This window comes from Tachypleus tridentatus, chromosome 6 (assembly GCF_004210375.1).
Source record: "Tachypleus tridentatus isolate NWPU-2018 chromosome 6, ASM421037v1, whole genome shotgun sequence".
Lineage (NCBI taxonomy): Eukaryota > Metazoa > Arthropoda > Merostomata > Xiphosura > Limulidae > Tachypleus > Tachypleus tridentatus.
In genome coordinates, this window is record NC_134830.1 from 94,953,786 (window position 1) to 94,971,738 (window position 17,953).

A 17,953-nucleotide genomic window follows, 5' to 3' on the forward strand; every position below is an offset into this window, starting at 1 on the left:
AAGTTTTACTTTTGGTGCATGTGAGTGTATACTTGCATATTTCTTAAATGTTAAAAGTTATTTTATGTGTTTTTTTCATTAAAGGATATTTTATTTTGTTGTTGTTAAAAGAGTATGAAATTTTAAATAATGTTTAACGGGTTTCATTTTCTTAAAATGCACTCTAAAGTTTAGTCAGAATGGTGCTGTTATTTTCAGTGTTATTCATTTGAGCATACTTCTTTGTTAATATGCTTCTTGATCAGGTATGTTTGTTTGTAATTAAGTATAAAGGTACACAGTGGGCTTCTTTAATTGGTGATATTACTGTGTTCCAGACAACGATGGAACACGTGGTCATAAGAGACAAAAAATCTCATTTTTATGGTTTAGCTCTCTTTGGCTTTCTACATTATTAATTTTCCAGTAGTTCATTTGGAGAAAAGAAAACCTCCAGTAGGTAGTCAGACTGTGTGACTGTCTACTAAGTATGGACATTGCTTTTTGTTGTGTAATTAATAAAGGTTATTTCACCTAACATCAAGCATCTCTGTTTTTTCTTACTCAAGTTTTTAGATTCAGAAAACCCAGCAAATTTCCTCTTAAACCCTGATGTTATTACTGGACCCAGAAACCATATTATCAGAAAATATCACAGAGCTTGTTAGTTTCATGCTTTTGTTTTTTTAATACACACAATCACTTACTCTTAATATAATGTATTGTATTTTGTACTTTACAAATTTTAGTTTCATTTAAATTGAACACCATTACTCCTAGAGAACTCGTATTCAAGATGCTTGAGTAATTTTTATTCTCCCATCTGCTGGACTCTCAAGTGTACCTCATTTTATTTTAAGCAAATGAAAGATGAATTTCTTCACAGTAACATGAAGTAGTATACTAGTTGCTTTCTCCACATAAAGTGTTCAAAGCTTTGTCAGATATTTGTAGTGAAATTCAAGATAGAATCTTGGATATCACTGAGGGTATGCTTTGGAATTGCATTATAGTATTTTTGCTACATTTCAAGTGTTGACACTTCCCATTAGCAGTTAATATTTTACATTTCAGTTTGATATACATGAGGGATAAAACCGATAATAAGGTTATTTTTCGTCAAATTCTTTAAATCTTTTACCAGTTCTACACACACACAGAAGATCACTTGTCCAATTGTTGAGTGTGGTTTGTTGAGTTTTGTACAATTAATTTTGCAGTGAAAGTATTAGCAAACCTGTGTTATTTGTATGGATCTGCATCTTATCTTATTACTTCCAACATACCCATTGCAACTTGTCGGAAAATCTGCTCTTATGTTGGAGATTTGACAACATACAATTATTAGCAGTTTCAACTTTTCTGCTCTGCTGGTTATCTGAGAGATACCACATTCTAAATACAAAACTTCCTTTACATAAATAACTAAATTACTGTTGTTGTTTTTTCATAAATAATATTTGAACATACCATGTTATACAAAGACGTAATCGTAGTTATTACAGGTTATATATCTATGTATGTGTTATTATTATTTAATGACGCAATTTGCAAAATCCTTACAGACCTTCGCTAACTTTTGAATAAATGAGGAAAACTCATTTACAACTAGAGGGGTACTCAGTAGATTACATACCTCCGTTACAAAATATCATATTCGACCCTCAAAAATTAAAAAAATTGGCCATATATCCGTCGTTATCAACGGAGATTTATACGGAATAATATTCTACAGATGTCGCTGCTCTGGTGTTTAGTATTAAGCACAAAGCTACACAAAGGGCTATCTGTGCTCTGCACACCAAGGGTATCGAAACCCGGTTGTTAGCAGTGTAATTCTGCAGACATACCAATGTGCCACTGGGATGCTCTGCAGTTGTCCACCAAGTTTCATCATAATCGAATCGTTTTTGTCTGAGCTATAGAGCAAAAACAGTCTGAACGATGGGCTATCGTATAAACAGATAGGAATTGTTTTGTGATATTATTGTGGTATCGACCTTTGATTCTTCAAAAACTAACTTTCAAGGTGGGTCATAGTACAAGTGGATACCGACTTCCGTGCAAATGCATTCAGTCGTTTTAGAGAAATCTTTCTGAGAAACACACATACAGACACACGCGTGCGCAGGTGAAAATGTAGCATCTGGTATGACCAGGTGGTTAGGGTGCTTGAGTCGCCATCTGAGGTTCGCGGGTTTGAATCATTCTCCCATCAAACGTGGTCGCTCCTTTTAGCTGTGGGGCGTTATAATGTATGATCAATCCCACTATTCATTGGTAACCCCAAGAGTTGGCGGTGGTGGTGACGACTAGCTATCTTCCCTCTTGTCTTACACTGCTAAATTAGGGAAAGCTAGCGCAGATAGGCCTCGTGTAGTTTGCGGGAAATTCAAAACAAACCAAACTTCTTCCCACCTTCGGTAGCGAAGATAAACATGAGTAATAATGTTGAGATATTTTTCTTTTAAACCATTTTTGATTATTTTAAAATTAATTAGTGTAAATCATAACAATTCTCATCTTAAAGGACAACTGAATAAAATATTTATCTTTATTAATCTTTATACTTGACAGAAAAAAAAAAGCATAATGTAATGATTAATCTGACACTGATATTACAGAATTGCCTTCTCCTCTGTTATGCGACATTCGTATTGTTCAACAGTGTTCGTTCTATTGAAATGACTCGACCTTTTAAATACTTATGAGCAAGGCCAAGTATGACTAAAACCTTACATCTCTGGAGACACTTTGATGTTGAATTTCAAATATTTCATGTCAAGCCTTGTATATGTTTTCAGATAATTTTGATATATTTGCAGATAAGCTTTCCCCTGCTAGTCCAGCGGTAAGTCCATGGATTTACAACGCTACAATCAGGGTTCGTATGCCCCTCGGTGGATGCAGCAGATAGCCCGATGTGGCTTTGCTATAAGAAAATACTCACTCACAGATAGAAATGTGGGTATGTGTGATAATTAGATTTATGATATGTAACAGAAAAGTTAATTTTATTCACTATTGAAATGATACCAAGTTTAATTTACTTCATGATAAACCTTATAGTACCATTTAATTTCCGAAGACCTAAGGTTTACATTTCAAATTAGACTTGAGAATATATTTAACGAACCATATGAGAAAGAAAGAAAAAGAAAGCCGTACTGTAAAGTTGACGGAAAATATAAAATATGTATGAAAAACTATTACCATTAAATGAAACCATAAATCTTCTCTGGTAACTTTTATTTAACGTGTTATTGAAAACTAATAAATCTGTAAGATAAGTATTATTGTGGTAAGACATTATTTGGCTTCATAGCAATTTTTGCAGCTCTAAAAAGTGACTTAATCTACTCTTACCTGGTCTTCATCAATTGTCGTATCAAAAAAAAAGTCCACAGGTGAGAATTTAGAAACCATGAGATCTGAAACCAACGGAGATTCTTCCATCGTTGATATGGGAATGTTGTATTTCTGGAAGCATAAGATAAATATATGGTCAGTTAATAAGGATTAAAGGAAAGTGTATCATGAGGGAATGCGGAGAAAAAGAACAGGGTATAAATCTTTATTTTTTTAAAGACATTGTTAACATTTAACTTTATTATTGTTATAATGAGTGATAGTGAATTGAAAGCTGTTTTCTGATAAATTGTTCAATAAGGTTGCACATTTAGCTAGGCGACAAAGGATTAAGAACGTGTGTTATGTCCTAGCGTTAGGAAAATTGGTAAATATGATACGAAAGTTTAACTGGAAGCGACGTAGTGAAATGGATACAAAAACAATATAAAATTCCAAAGAGTGTTATTTAACAAACTAACAGGTTTTTCAACTGGTAACTTGATATTTAGATTTGTGACATTATCATCAGGTGCTGCATGCTCCACCTACAGGTATTATACTGATGTAATTGTTTTCTTTGAGATTTTACAGACACCATAAAACAGTTTTAAAATATTTTTACCTAAATAAAAAACTTCAACAATAAATATAATAAACTAAGATTACATTTGTTTAAGATATACACATGCACGCAAAGAAGTTGGGAAAAATTAAATTAACCTCTTGCAATGGCTATGTAAGTTTGTGTTGACTCAAACTTATATATTTATTATTTATCTTTACGGCCCGGCATAGCCAGGGGGGTTAAGGCGTTCGAGTCGTAATCTGAGGGTCACGGGTTCGAATCCCCGTCGCACTAAACATGCTTGCCCTTTCAGCCGTGGGGGCGTTATAATGTAACGGTCAATCCCACTATTCGTTGGTAAAAGAGTAGCCCAAGAGTTGGCGATGGGTGATGATAACTAGCTGCCTCACACTGCTAAATTAGGGACGGCTAGCGCAGGTAGCACTCGTGTAGCTTTGCGCGAAATTCAAAAATAAATAAATATGAATATTTATCTTCACAATATATTTATATTTCTTCCAAAACAAGTTTTTCAAAAAATATATGTAACAACGCACAAGAACCCGTAAATCGAGTGCTTTTTCATGTACTTCTATTTCAAAAAACAGTCTCAACTGCATGTAAAAAGTAATTTAAAGGGAAAAATGTAGTAATATGGTGCTACCATCAACAAGAGTTACATTACAGTCGCTATGACCGCACCTTAAGTAATATTCTGAGTAAGGTTACTTGTTTCTAGCGCTATTGGTGAAGTGTTTAAAAGCAAATAAAACAGCTAAAACTTCTCTTAATGTTTTAGCTGTGTTAAAAATATTAGTTTCTACAAAACAACAAGACATCTCATACTAACATTTGCTTTATTAAGTATTTGTGATGGTTTTTTGTGCTTAAAAGACATAGTAAAGCCCTTAGTAGACTAGTTGGAAATAAGTACGAACATCTTGTCCCTCATCAGGCACTGCCTCAGTAGGGATAATTAGGACTATCAAAATCATATTTTAAATGTGTTAGCAGTAGTTTATCAGAACTGTACGATACTGGACATTGTTTCCTTTTATAGCAATATGTATATATATGTAACGACTGGGTTACAAGTTCTGGGAATATCTGTAAATATTAATGCAAAAGTTTAAATTTCTCGTTCTTTCATTTGCTTCTTTTCTATTACATGACGACTCACAAAAAAACAACAAAAAACAATGGCGTCAATCATTTTTGCCGACGTGACATAGTTTCAAACGGAATATCCGCTTTTATAAGTATTATTAATAATTATTAGAATAAAAAATCATAATTCTAGTGTAAACAGTGTTATCATTACACCTTGTAGTCTGCTTTCTTACATAAATTTATCATTTCTGTAAATAACTTAAATACAGGGTGGAACAACAGTTACTAACTTATAACAGTACCTTCCCATTTCTATTGAAACACTGCATTAAGAAAAAAATTTTAAAAAGTGAGAATGGCTAATATCAATCATTCAAAAACAATGCAAACAAGATAGGAGAGATGAATGAATTAGTTTTATATATATATTAATTATAAATCTTAATTCTTGCCTGTTCTATTATACAGGGATGATGCAAATGCCATCCCTGCTATCTTGTTTCCGTTCTTTTTGAAGGATCAGTATTGGTCATCTTTACATTGACTTCCTTTTTGGAATTTTTTTCTTTATTCGTGGATATGTACAGTGCTTCAATGATCTATTTTCCCCTTAAATCAATCTGTATAATTTGTAAGTTTCATTGTGTCGATAAAACAACCACATTTTACCTTGTATTTTCTATGTTTTTGCTATTTGTCTGCACTTACTACCAATACTCAAAATCTGACGAATCAAGCTTCAGCAGTATTATAATAGCGATCTGTGAAAATGGTATAATTGGAGATCTGAGAAAGTTATTTTATTCTTATCCAAATAATAGATGAAGACTACACGAGTTAGAACCATATTATCAAGAACTACTAAAGTTAGCATGACTTAGGATTGTACTACCGGCGAGAATAATAACGTCTATATTAGTTAATAGTATATTGCGGAAGGTTATAATAACGTTCATGATTTAGCATTGTTTTACTGAGAGGAATAGCTAAAGGTTACGTGAGTTGAGGTATGTTGTAGAGAAGAACAGGAAACCAAGTTTTGGTATGAAGTTCACGTATGGTGTATCTTATGACGAAGTATATCGATTACAGTTTCTAACTCGGATAAATATTTGCAGAGGTATGACAGAACTTCTTGTTGGGTAACTGAAGGGTCCGCTTCTTCTTCTTCTTCATTCTGTTTTTTTAGTACAGCTAAATAGATCTTCAGCAGATAGCTCGAGCCACGATGACTGTCACTGAAATTTTACTAGTCTTCGGCATGTAATCATCAATCACCATTTGTTCCTTCGAGTTTGTGCAAGGTTTCGAAATGTTCGACCTGCAACATATGCAGCTGCTGTGAATGCGACAACAAGGGCTTTAGAAAGTCTACCTGGCCATGCTGGGCCTCAGATGTCAAACTTCAAACAGACAACGAAGAATGGTTTCATGATTTGATTTAGGAATCAAGAGATAATCAACCCATGTGTGTGTGACCATTGCTGATATGGTTGTGCGGCCACCGTGAAGTCCCGTGTCTCTAACTGCTCATAAATCTAAACTGAAATACGTTGGATTAGATATTTGGATACAGCATGTTACGGAATTTTCAACTGTTTAAGTAACATTTTCAAGCAACATATACCGTAGTTTCTTGCTTCTTGCCCTGTCACCACAAACGCTACTTTGCCTCTGGTTGAGGGAGTGATCCTGCCTTAAAATAAAAGTCAGAGTTTATTTAGAAATAATTTATATGTTTTTGTTTTTTGTTTACATTGGAGCGAATGTCATTGGACTATCTGCTGTGTCCACTGCGGTGATTCGAATTTTGTATTGTAGCTTTGTAGCCGAGGTCACAATTAAGAACTCAATGGGAAAACACTGTCTACATGATGTGCAACAGCAGTTCCTAATCATATACAGATTGACAACATATTCATGGAGTGTGGTTTATACCATTCCCATTACAAAGTATCCGCTACTTAATAATGCACTACGTTATTACCATATTCCATATCTTACATTACAGTTTGTCTTAAATTACGCATTTCGCATCAGAGTTTGCCGTAAGTTGTACATTTTTAAACACAATTTGCCTAAAGTTACACTTTTTGCTGCATCATGGTTTGCATAAATCACACATTGTATTTTCTTATGTAGTTCTCTGAAACAGGTATAAATCTCTTTACATGTATTTGATGTAAATGAAAAAAACCACCAAAAAACAAAGTGTAATAATTTTATTTCTACAAGAATAGTATTTGATTCACCAGCATAGGACAATATTTACATCACCATATCACAGAATGTTTCGTATGAAGTAAGCAAGTCGGTTTGCCGAAATAATTTATTCTTTCCACGTAAATTTTAATGCTTAATTATTATGCTTAGCTATCCATTGCATACCCTTGTGCAAATTAATTGAAACAAATGGTCATTTTACAATATTTTCAGCATGGCGGCCGGTGTAGGCTCGCTGGACCCGCTGATTTCCTGTAATAGTCATTTTTTTCACACAGACGGCGTCATTAGCTGTGTTTTGCAGTACGGTCGATCTATTTTTGGGATATATGACGAAATTTTGAGAAATATTTCGTCATTCGAAATTGCGTTAGAAGGGCAAGGAGACCAGTCAAAAAACAACTTCTTACCAACTCAATGAAGAAAATACATTATCAATGGGGTCTGAAATACAAGAACTGGACGCAAGAACAATGAAGGAAGATGTTATTCAGTGACGAGACTCATTTCTTCGTAGAGAATCAGAGAAGTCTGCATGTTCGCAGATCTCGAGGTGAGAAACTTCGAGAATCTCACATCAATCAGTTCGTAAAACATCCCTTGAAGAAGATGTTTTGGGGCTTTTTCAGCTACTATGGCGTCGGAGGCTACATATCGTAGAAGGTATGATGCGAGGACCACAGTACATCGAAGTTTTGCAGAGAAGAGTCGTTCCAGAATTGAAAAAGAGATTTCCAGGTGGATCTGGCAATTTTCAGCAAAATCTGGCTCCGTGCTACACATCGAAACTTGTGAAGAATTTTATGACTACAACGCGAATAAAGGTGCTGGACTGGCCTGGAAACTCTCCGGACTTAAATCCTATTGAAAATCTTTGGGCGATTTGTAAAGAAAGACTTCGGGGAAAAGACTGTACAACAAAAGATAAGCTAATTGAGGCCAAAACTGAGATGTGGTACCGCGATCCAAAAATTAGTAAAGATTGCAGTCAACTCGTGGACTCGATGCCAAAGCGGATTAATGATCTTCTGAAAAACAAAGGCAGTCATATCATGTATTAATTTGAGAGTAATTTTTGAATTCTTAGAAATAAAACGCCAAAAATTGAAAAAATAGTAATTTTCCGTCTTGTTTCAATTAATTTGCACAAGGGTGTATGTCTTGACTGTACAAGTAAACACAAACACGTATAAACTTGTATTTTAAGTTTCACGTTACTAAATACAAAAGAAGGGTTTGTTTTATTTTTTTAATTTTGCTCAAAGGCACTCGAGGGCTATTTGCCTAATTTAGCAGTGTAAGACTAGAGGGAAGGCAGCTAGTTATTACCACACATCGCCAACTCTTTGGCCACTCTTTTATCAACGAATAGTGGTATTGATCGTAATATTATAATGCCCCCACGGCTGAAAGGGTGAGCATGTTTGGTATGACGGAGATTTGAACCCTCAGATTAACAAAAGAACAGAATAATGTTAATACAATAATAAATAATTTAATTTTTGGACTAAAGTTCAGAGTAACGGTTTAACATAGTATTAGCTAAAATAATAAAATACCATTACTACTAGATAGAATAGGCTACATTACCCAAAGGTGACTACTAATGTAAATGATTTGAAGAATATGTAGGTCTGTACACCAGTCACCTAACATTATGATCTTTTAGGGTTTTGTAAATAATCGTTCGTAATTTATATTCAATTAATTTTTACGTTATGTTTCATTTAATGACCATATATAATATTTCTTAATTTGGTAAGCAAAGCCCCTTTCTCTATACATTTTAAGTTAAAGAACACATCAGTATGTCGCTTTCAAAATATTGTATAATTAATCTCAGGCCTTCGACCGAGTATCAACACCTGTCATTATTGATCAGTTTAATATGTGAAAACCCCTAAAAAAAAACTGTTCGCAAACGATTCGATACTACAGACTATTTAGCTCTACCAATAAACTCGTAAGTATTTTTATCATTTTTTTTTTCAGATTCTTGAACAGTCATAATTCGTGGTAAATATTTCACAAAGTACGAGTACCACAAATTCGTGCGAGTTCAATAACTCTAAATCCATTCTACATAAAGTGACATAACTGAAGAAATAAGATGACTTGATTTCAAACCTATCAAACACATTCCCTCCCAGGTGGATGATGTCAAACTTTCATAAGGAGAGAGAGAGAGAGAATAAAATAGCATACATTAACTTGGGTTACCTGCATTGTGTTTGCATTAAACAATCGGAGAACACTTATACACTGTGTGTGTATACACAAATATATTAAATGAATACTTAAACTTATGTATTATGCTACACAAACACGGGCACGTATATATGTAAAAACTATTTAAATAGCCTCGAAAGAAAGGATTGCGTTAAAATCAGCACGTCCAAACCTGTGATGAAAAACTTTAGTTATCAAAACGAGACTTTACAACTACAACAAAAACGTATAATCTACTACACATGTATAGTTACACCTTTGTAAAAAATATAACAATGAAAAAGTATAATGATATCTGATTTCAATGTGATGCGAAATGCTGAAGCCAAAGTATATGCTAGGCTAACATGATAGATCTAGGTATGTGGCTGACTAAGGTAAACTGACGGTGTTAATTACCATAGGATAATTTTGCAGTTAATAAATGCTAAATTTTATAACTAGAGCTGAATATATATATATTTACTTCGGTATGTTAAAGACTTATTATAATTTTTTTTCATGTAAGCGTACTCTCTTTAATTAATGTCTGTTAAAATGGGATATAGTTACTCTTGTAATTACTTGAAACATCATCTTAAGCTAAGCATACCAAAGTGGTAATTTAAAATAACTTTTGCTTGTCTGGTCAAACTTCCGTATTGCTTTGTCCCTGGGGAAAGTAAAAAAGGTTATGCCAATGGCGTGATACAGAGGCTAGTGGAGCTTGATATGAAATAGAGGTTAATTTCGTACGATAAGATTGATCATCCACTTAAACCATTTAAGATACTGCATTGTTTTAATCTGAAGTTGTGTTATTAATATAATCCTTTTTAATATATATTTGTTGAAGTTCTCTTTTCCTGTTCCAGCAATTAAAGAAACCTGTAAACAGGGCGGATTGGGAGCCTAAAACAGTTCGGGCAAATACTGAAAAATCAAAATGATATTTATATGTATGTACAGTTGGTTAGTCAGTAGCACTAGGACATTATAGTCAGGTTATCACCGCACTGACCCAGGGGTCACCGGCGGTTCAATCTGCCCCTGCCTATAGTCTGAAAATCGAAACGTACTAGCCTAAGAAAACGCTGCAGCAACATACATGAATAAATATTTTATTGTTTATTCCGTAGTTGTACTTGAATATTTACTTTGCTGTTTGTGATCACCTCATCCTTAAAAGTATTTTTATTCAAACCTTTGAAATTGTAGTATTTAATGTATACTTGTTTGTTACACCTCTACATGTAAATATCACAGTCTGACTTTTAAAGTATTTGGTGCTGTGACGAAAAACTTGTTGTTTTGCAAATTTTATTTTTTAAATTTTTTGTTTCACTTTATTTGCTGTTAGTTTCGGATAATAGAGAATATAGGAGGTAATTATCCTTGGACCACGTCAAATATAAGGCAGAGAAAGGGAAGTTGCAGTTGAGATGAACACACAATCTTAAAGTATGGCATGGACTAGGAGAAGCTTTCGTTTAGATCAAGGGCTCTTGCTGTTCAAGATGTAAGCGATGTCTCTGTTCTTGAATCAATTTCAAGTTAAGAATTTAAAACAGTTAAGTATAACTTGATTGTTTTACCAACTTTACCTTTCTTAGGTGCGTTCTATATATATATTTAGGAGAATAGGATGACAATAACTGATATAGACTTATCCAGTCTAGTGGAGTTACATTGACCACTTCTGAGGTTACATTATTAAAGATTAATAATGTCACACTTGAAAAAAAGACACTTCAAGCATAAAGCATGTTAATCAGTGAACATTTTTGAAAATCAGTTTAAATTTTTAAAATAAAGTTTCAGTTTTATACTGAAATAATAAACCAGTATATTCCTAGCTATCTACTTTATCATTATTCAATATGTCAATACTTGTTAATCTGGAAACGAGATTTCACGCATGGTTATTAGCAGTAATAAAATCACAATCTAATGCCATCATGCTGTAGCTAATTTTGCTGAAAGAAATTTTCCAATATAATATATATATATAAATACATATTTATGTAACATAGAAAAAATATGATGGATCAAAGATATTTACAAAAGTTATTCCTGTTGCTTTTCAAAACAATAAAATTTTCTTCCATAAATTCCTTACCTAACCTTTAAACTCGTATGGAGTGATGTTCACTGTAAAAGTGTTTAAATCACCAACGCAATTTTTGTAAAGTGCAAATACCTGCCAAAGTAATTACTTCAATAAAATAAACGAACGATTAGAGATACCAATAAAATTAGTCTAATAATATTACTCAGCATAAAAAAGAAATAAAACCATGGTATAACAAGGTAGGGAGCTCTGAAAGAAATATGAAATTAAGAAGAAATAAGATAATCTCAGATTTAAGATATGTTTATGATTTTTATTAGTTTTACAAATTAGGAAATTGTAAAACTGAAGGTATAGTTAGTTTTTATAATATTTGACATCAACAAATTTAAAACAATGATTTTACTATTTTATAACAAATTTATAAACCTGAGTATTGCAGTTATGGTTTTATTTTGTAGGTTATTTGAGCCTAGGTCAAACAGGGTATTTTAAAATGTAATGCTGTACATAAAATCGTTATATACGCGCTGGAAAGAATTAGACATCCAAAACACCCACTGGAGTGGTCTCTGTACGACGTGGCCAGGGAGATAGGTCAGGTGCATAAGACGGATGATGTCTGATAACATGAGCCAAAACAGTACTAGTTGGAGAACCAGGATCTCAGTATGGTTCTGCAAACCATCAGGGTGATCTGATGCTTTTCGACTGCGAGGCATATTTATTTAAAATTAACTTCTGATCAAAGGATGAGTCTGAAGATGAGATGGATACAGAAGATTGAAACAATGAATATCTCTTTCTGACCTTATCCAAGGATCACGTATTCATTAGAATGTACACCAGTAAAAAGGAACACAACTAAGTACTAACATACGCCACTATTTCGATTACATAATAATGAAAATGTAAAGTGGATTAATACACTAGTGCTTAAATGGATAGTGAAGGAGGAACTAAACTTCTTTTCAGTTTCTTCTGGTAGATTGTACAATGTAATTGTTGGGCAGAGGGACATAGATCAAGGTAACCACTTTGTACCGAGTAATAGAAACGAATAAGAAGTAACAGCAAATTCAAGGGTTGTAAACGGCTACTAAAACTCAATTAAAAGGTTCTCCACTGACGTAGGTACTGCAAAATGGTTATACTGCAATCAGGATGATTTTATAGAACAGTAGCATTCACAAGACCCATTTGGCATGGCTGCATCATAAATGTAGCTGGTAGCTAGAGGTTTAAACTGTTGGGGACTGAAAATTTACCTTGTATCTTGCCAGGTCACTGGATTTGGGATTGTTCATATCATATTCAACAGGGCACAGAGACTCCGCTTCCACTATGACTAATGCTACAGCAAATGCTGGAGGGTTAATGGCAATCACTGACTGCAATATCTTCATTTAATTTAAATTAATATAGCTGAAGTTGTCTGTGACTACTAACTAAGGTAGCAGCAGCATTCCACTTGCACCCAAAAACATTGTGTTGATGTTTGAGACATCCAAAGTCTTAGAATCACGTGTTAGTTGCATGTGATGATAAATGGACGAGAGCCTGAGCCCCTAGTTGACATTGAATCAACCTAGATTTTCTCCAACTTTGCTTTGTATTCAGTGTTCCAAATAAAGCCATCACTTTGGTTACTTAAAATGAACTTTTTTCGAACAAATGGTGATAAACTACATGTGAATAGAGGTGTGTTTTTCACTCGGTATTGTCACTGATACTCATTGAACTCAGGTAGTTATCTTTTATCTACATTAAGATCTATGGTACGGATTTTCTGTGGAAGAGATTAGTCAGTTTTTTTTTTTCATGCAACAGACAGACTGTCATTCTGTAAAAGGAATATTCAGTGGAAACCAATCTGTTTTGGGCATGAAATCAGCCGACTGCAAGAATGCATGTTGATAATGGATTTCTAGTGGTATTTCATGTTTGCTACGAGTGCAATTCAGTATAATTATGGACATTTGGTTATTCAATGAAAGCTGGATTGATCAACTGGTATAGCAACAGAAACAGAAGTAAAACGTAGCTGTAGAGTCAGAATCACCGACTACTTTCAAAAGCGAATAAATGGTTTCCTGAGTGTCGGAAGTCACTGGATGAGATTTGTGCTAACAGTACGAACTCAACATAGAGATAGACATTCAGATAAGACAACGTTAATACTTCACCACATAAATCCAGATGACCTATTGAAAAAACGATTGTCATGAAGGCTTCCGTGAAGAATTAGGTTGTTGTTTACACTGAGATAGAGTGAACATTGAATAATAGAATTTTTGGAGAGTGGCTTAGTCGTTCTCTACAATAGTTTCTCTGAAGAAGAATGATCCATCAAGGATCTACATACTATTTACGTTGGTGAATATGGTAACCAACATCAATGCTTCTTGCTGTTAAAAGATGAATGTTTGGACATATTGCAAGGCTCCATTAGTTTATCACAATAAACATGTAGTGCTGTATTCTGCAATAATTGATGCACATAAATATGCATATAAGCAGTTTTATAAAGCAGCTGTACATTGGAAAAGGCGTTACAACAAAAAACATAGTGAATTACAGTTTGATCCTGGTGACTGTGTATGGGTAAAGTACATACATTCAGCACGTAAGTAGCTAAAAATCTTGTGTCTTAACTTTTCAAAGAGGTGACCTACAATTTGCAATGGCAGATCGTATATACAAGTTGAACCCCTATGTCATTGATAGTTAGGTTATGAATAAGAGATGGACGAACAGGATGAGTTAGATGATGATGAGATAACTTGTTTGAATTATATATTGACATTAACTTCCTAATAATAATGGGTTAAATTAACAGAAGTGAGGAAGGTTAGCTGGTTCACAGATCAACAGCTTAAGTGCTTTCCTTGCTATCTAAACTATTAAATGGTTGATTGATGAATCAATAACTGATATGAAGCTCTGAAACTTACTTTCTAAACTAATGAGAAATATGTCAATGAGAGGTCTGGTAATAATCACGTAAAGTATTTAGCAAATTACAGTGTTATTTCTATGTGCAGAGATAAGCACAAATATATATAGCTATCTTAACTAAGATGCTACAGCATTGGTGGTTGCCTTCAATTGTTGAAGTAAGTGTGAATTTTGATACAACAGTGAGCTGAAAGGACCTTGCAACTCCTGTTTCTTAGCATTGAGATAACGGTTTGTGGTAAATATTGGCAGGCAGTAGAATAGAGTTACTATATATATAACATCCACATCTCGCTCTCCTAATTTCTAATCTTCTTATGTGAGACTGATAGTCGGTGTATCCCCAGCGCTATGTGGGTCCTACTTAGGAATTTTAAAAAATAACAAAACACGAAGCAGTTATACCTGTAAATAATTAAATCTTGGAAATGCGTCAAGGAGAAGGGAACAGGATAGTTTATATATCAGTGAAAGTTCTGTAGGCATAGCCTGTTAGTAGAATAGCCAATTATCTGTTCAGTTTTTTTTTTCTAGCGGTCAATTTTTGTTTTTCTTTTAAGAAGTTTTTGCGATTTTGCGATATAAAATTGTTGTGTAACATTTTGCGTGTTTTCTATTGAATTATATATATGGCTCCCCGTTAGTGCAGCGGTATGTCTACGGATTTATAACGCTAAAATCAGGGGCTCGATTTCCCTCGGTGGGCTCAGCAGATAGCCCGATGTGGCTTTGCTATAAGAAAACACACACATACACTATTAAATTATATCCATAACAAAAACTGAACTATAGTGAAAGAAAAATCGTATAATTATTCTTGAAACTATATATGTAATGTGTTTCAAACATATTTTATATAATAACATTAGGTATTCTGTTTCACATACTAACAGTAATAATTCCGAAAATAAATATAAAATATATACAAAAAGACAGTTCTAGGTGTCAACAGTATCAAACTACAATTTATTAAAAAATGAAATAGAATATATAATGTACATTGCAATGGAGCTGTAAGTTATTTCATAGTTTGTTGAATTATTTCTTTTATATTCGCTAAAGACTTATTGATAACTACTTTCTACTTCCTAAAATGTACATATGAGAATTGTGAGTGTAGAGAAATCGGAATAACATATTCACCTGAAACTTAATCGTCCTTTCTGTGAAGAATTTCCAGTACAAAGCTGTCGATGTTAGCTCTCCGAAGTATTTCTAAGCTCGAGGCTACAAGGTCGATGAACAGATATTAGCGTTCTGAAAGTCCGTTGTACAAATCCTGTAAGAGTAAGTTTTGAATCCATACTTGAAGTTTATATTTTTTTATGTATTTTTGTTTTTTCACCAGTAGTTGTTTAACAATACATCACAGATGAAAAGTAAAGTTGGACGCCCAACATATTTTATGTGAAGTAATGTATGCTTCGCTAAAAACGGTTTTTCTTTACCAACGTGTTAGAAAAACATAGTGATAAATCACACACATTCATAATATTTCTTCTCACCATGACGTCATTATTTCATTTCGTTACACTCACTAAGAAAAGGAAATTTAACCCTTATTTGTCTTTCAAATTTTCAATTTTACGTGTATAACACAACATATATGTATGCCCATGTCACTGTAACCACGACTACGAGAGATACAGATTCATGATGGTTGGTTGTTAAAAAGCTCAATGGTTCACTTACAAACGCCCAGAAGTATAAAACCCACGTCATCTTCCTCCAGGAATGTAAGGTGAAGAACCGGTTTACCGGTGACGGATTATAACGCCAAGGTCAACCACGTTTTAACCATTCTGTTTAAAGAAAACTCTTCAAAGATATCACCATGACGTTGAGATATATCTAATAATAAATGAATTATTATTTTTGAGTTAAGTGTTTCAATAAAAACTAGAAATAATCAATTGTGTTTCTAAAACTAAATTAGTTTCATTGTTACTTTTATGTATACATATGAGGCAGAATTGTCTGTCTTTTTATCTGATGTTACACGTTGTGGTGAAGAAGCGACCAGTGGAATATTTAGATAAGGGCTAGAGGAGGCTCAGCCCCAGGGCCCATGAGTTTGATATAATTTTATCCTATGTAAAATTACGTGGGATGTAGGGCCCACACAACCTTAAATCCGTCACTGGAAGCGGCTAAACCACTTTCAATGACATTTGGTAGTTAAACTCGAAGAGACTCTTTAGACATCGAGGATAAATGAATAAAGAAGACAAGGAATGGTCTCCGTGTTTAACAACAGCCAGTTAACATTTACTGACATAAATAGGGGCTCAACAAAGCGATAAGATCGGAAACAAAATAGACGAAGTTGACGCCAAGTTAACTGACATTTATGCTGCACGCAGCATGGGTACCTCCTTTAAATCGGGCGAGTGGTTCGTTTGCTAACATTCAAAATGCTCGAAGGAGATGATTCGTAAACCATTTATATCATTACGTTTAAACTTAGTATGGGTACCTTCAGTCCAAAATACCATATGAATAAGCAAATAAATAAAACACTAAGATGACAGTCCGTTTATTGATGATGCAGCTTTTTGAACACAATAATGATGACACAAACTGTTTACTGTAAACGTAAGTTGGTGTAACTTCTGTTCCATCTGTTAGTTATGAAATTATGCTGGATATTAATAACGTACTTGCTGCAATACAATAATAATAACAATCTGTAATGGCCATAGCTTTATAAAATTTATTCATTCATTTTTAATAAGAGTCATTCACTTCATAACACTTTCATTTCCTTGTAGTAATTAAAATTCATTCATTAATGATGGTGCACGTTTCAAAAAACTCGGAGTTTTCAAATGAGCTTCAGCGGCTATTAAAGATGTACTGTAAACAATATTAACAGTTAACGCCACGTATAAAACACAAATTAAACGTATTATACGTATTGTGGTGAGTCACAATTATAAACTTCTGTATAAGTAGTTAAGATAAAACAGATATTGCTTGACTAAGCTGTTTGAAATTAGTTTAGTGCATCATTCAAAAATATTATTGAAGCTAATCGTCGTAATCCAACATCTTTATGTATACCACATACTCGAGAGCCCTCAGTTCTTTTTGTAGTTAAATGTAAAGTTACAAAATGAGCTACTTAAGTTATGTCTAGCGAAACCCGAATTTTCTAAGATACCGTTCAGCTACAAGGGGCCGCTGAGTGAAAGGTTATTACTAAAATAAAAAGAATGCTCAACTCTCTAACGCAGGGGTTCCCAACCTTTTGGCATTCGCGACCCCTTACCTAAAAGTTTGAAACCCATGTGACCCCCTACTTAGGGCTTACTATCAGCAGCTTAATTTTTATTTTATTTTCTGTGAAGGAGAGGGAAAGAAACATCTAAGAAAAATATTTAAAAATTCTGTAATTATTTATTAGCAAATTAAATCACATTGGTCCAACCTGAATTCACAAAAAGAACATATATTTCTTAAACTAATACTAACATAGGTTTGAACAG

At 33.7% G+C, this 17,953-nt stretch overlaps 1 long non-coding RNA gene and 1 pseudogene across 2 annotated transcripts in view; one reads left to right on the forward strand and one right to left on the reverse strand.

Annotated features, from left to right (window-relative positions):
* Positions 1 to 10,567, forward strand: part of LOC143253083 (uncharacterized) — a 28,142-nt gene extending 17,575 nt beyond the window's left edge. The window contains exons 4-5 of the long non-coding RNA XR_013029363.1: positions 2,805 to 2,947; positions 10,312 to 10,567. This is a non-coding gene — a long non-coding RNA (uncharacterized LOC143253083). The remainder of the gene's footprint in view (positions 1 to 2,804; positions 2,948 to 10,311) is intronic.
* The window catches only part of LOC143253081 (uncharacterized), a 146,761-nt pseudogene extending 130,644 nt beyond the window's left edge, over positions 1 to 16,117 (reverse strand). Inside the window, exons 1-2 of the transcript XR_013029362.1 lie at positions 15,609 to 16,117; positions 3,346 to 3,459 (exon numbers count right to left, since the gene is read on the reverse strand). The product of XR_013029362.1 is annotated as an uncharacterized LOC143253081 (transcript). The remainder of the gene's footprint in view (positions 1 to 3,345; positions 3,460 to 15,608) is intronic.
* Between the last annotated feature and the right edge of the window lie 1,836 nt (positions 16,118 to 17,953).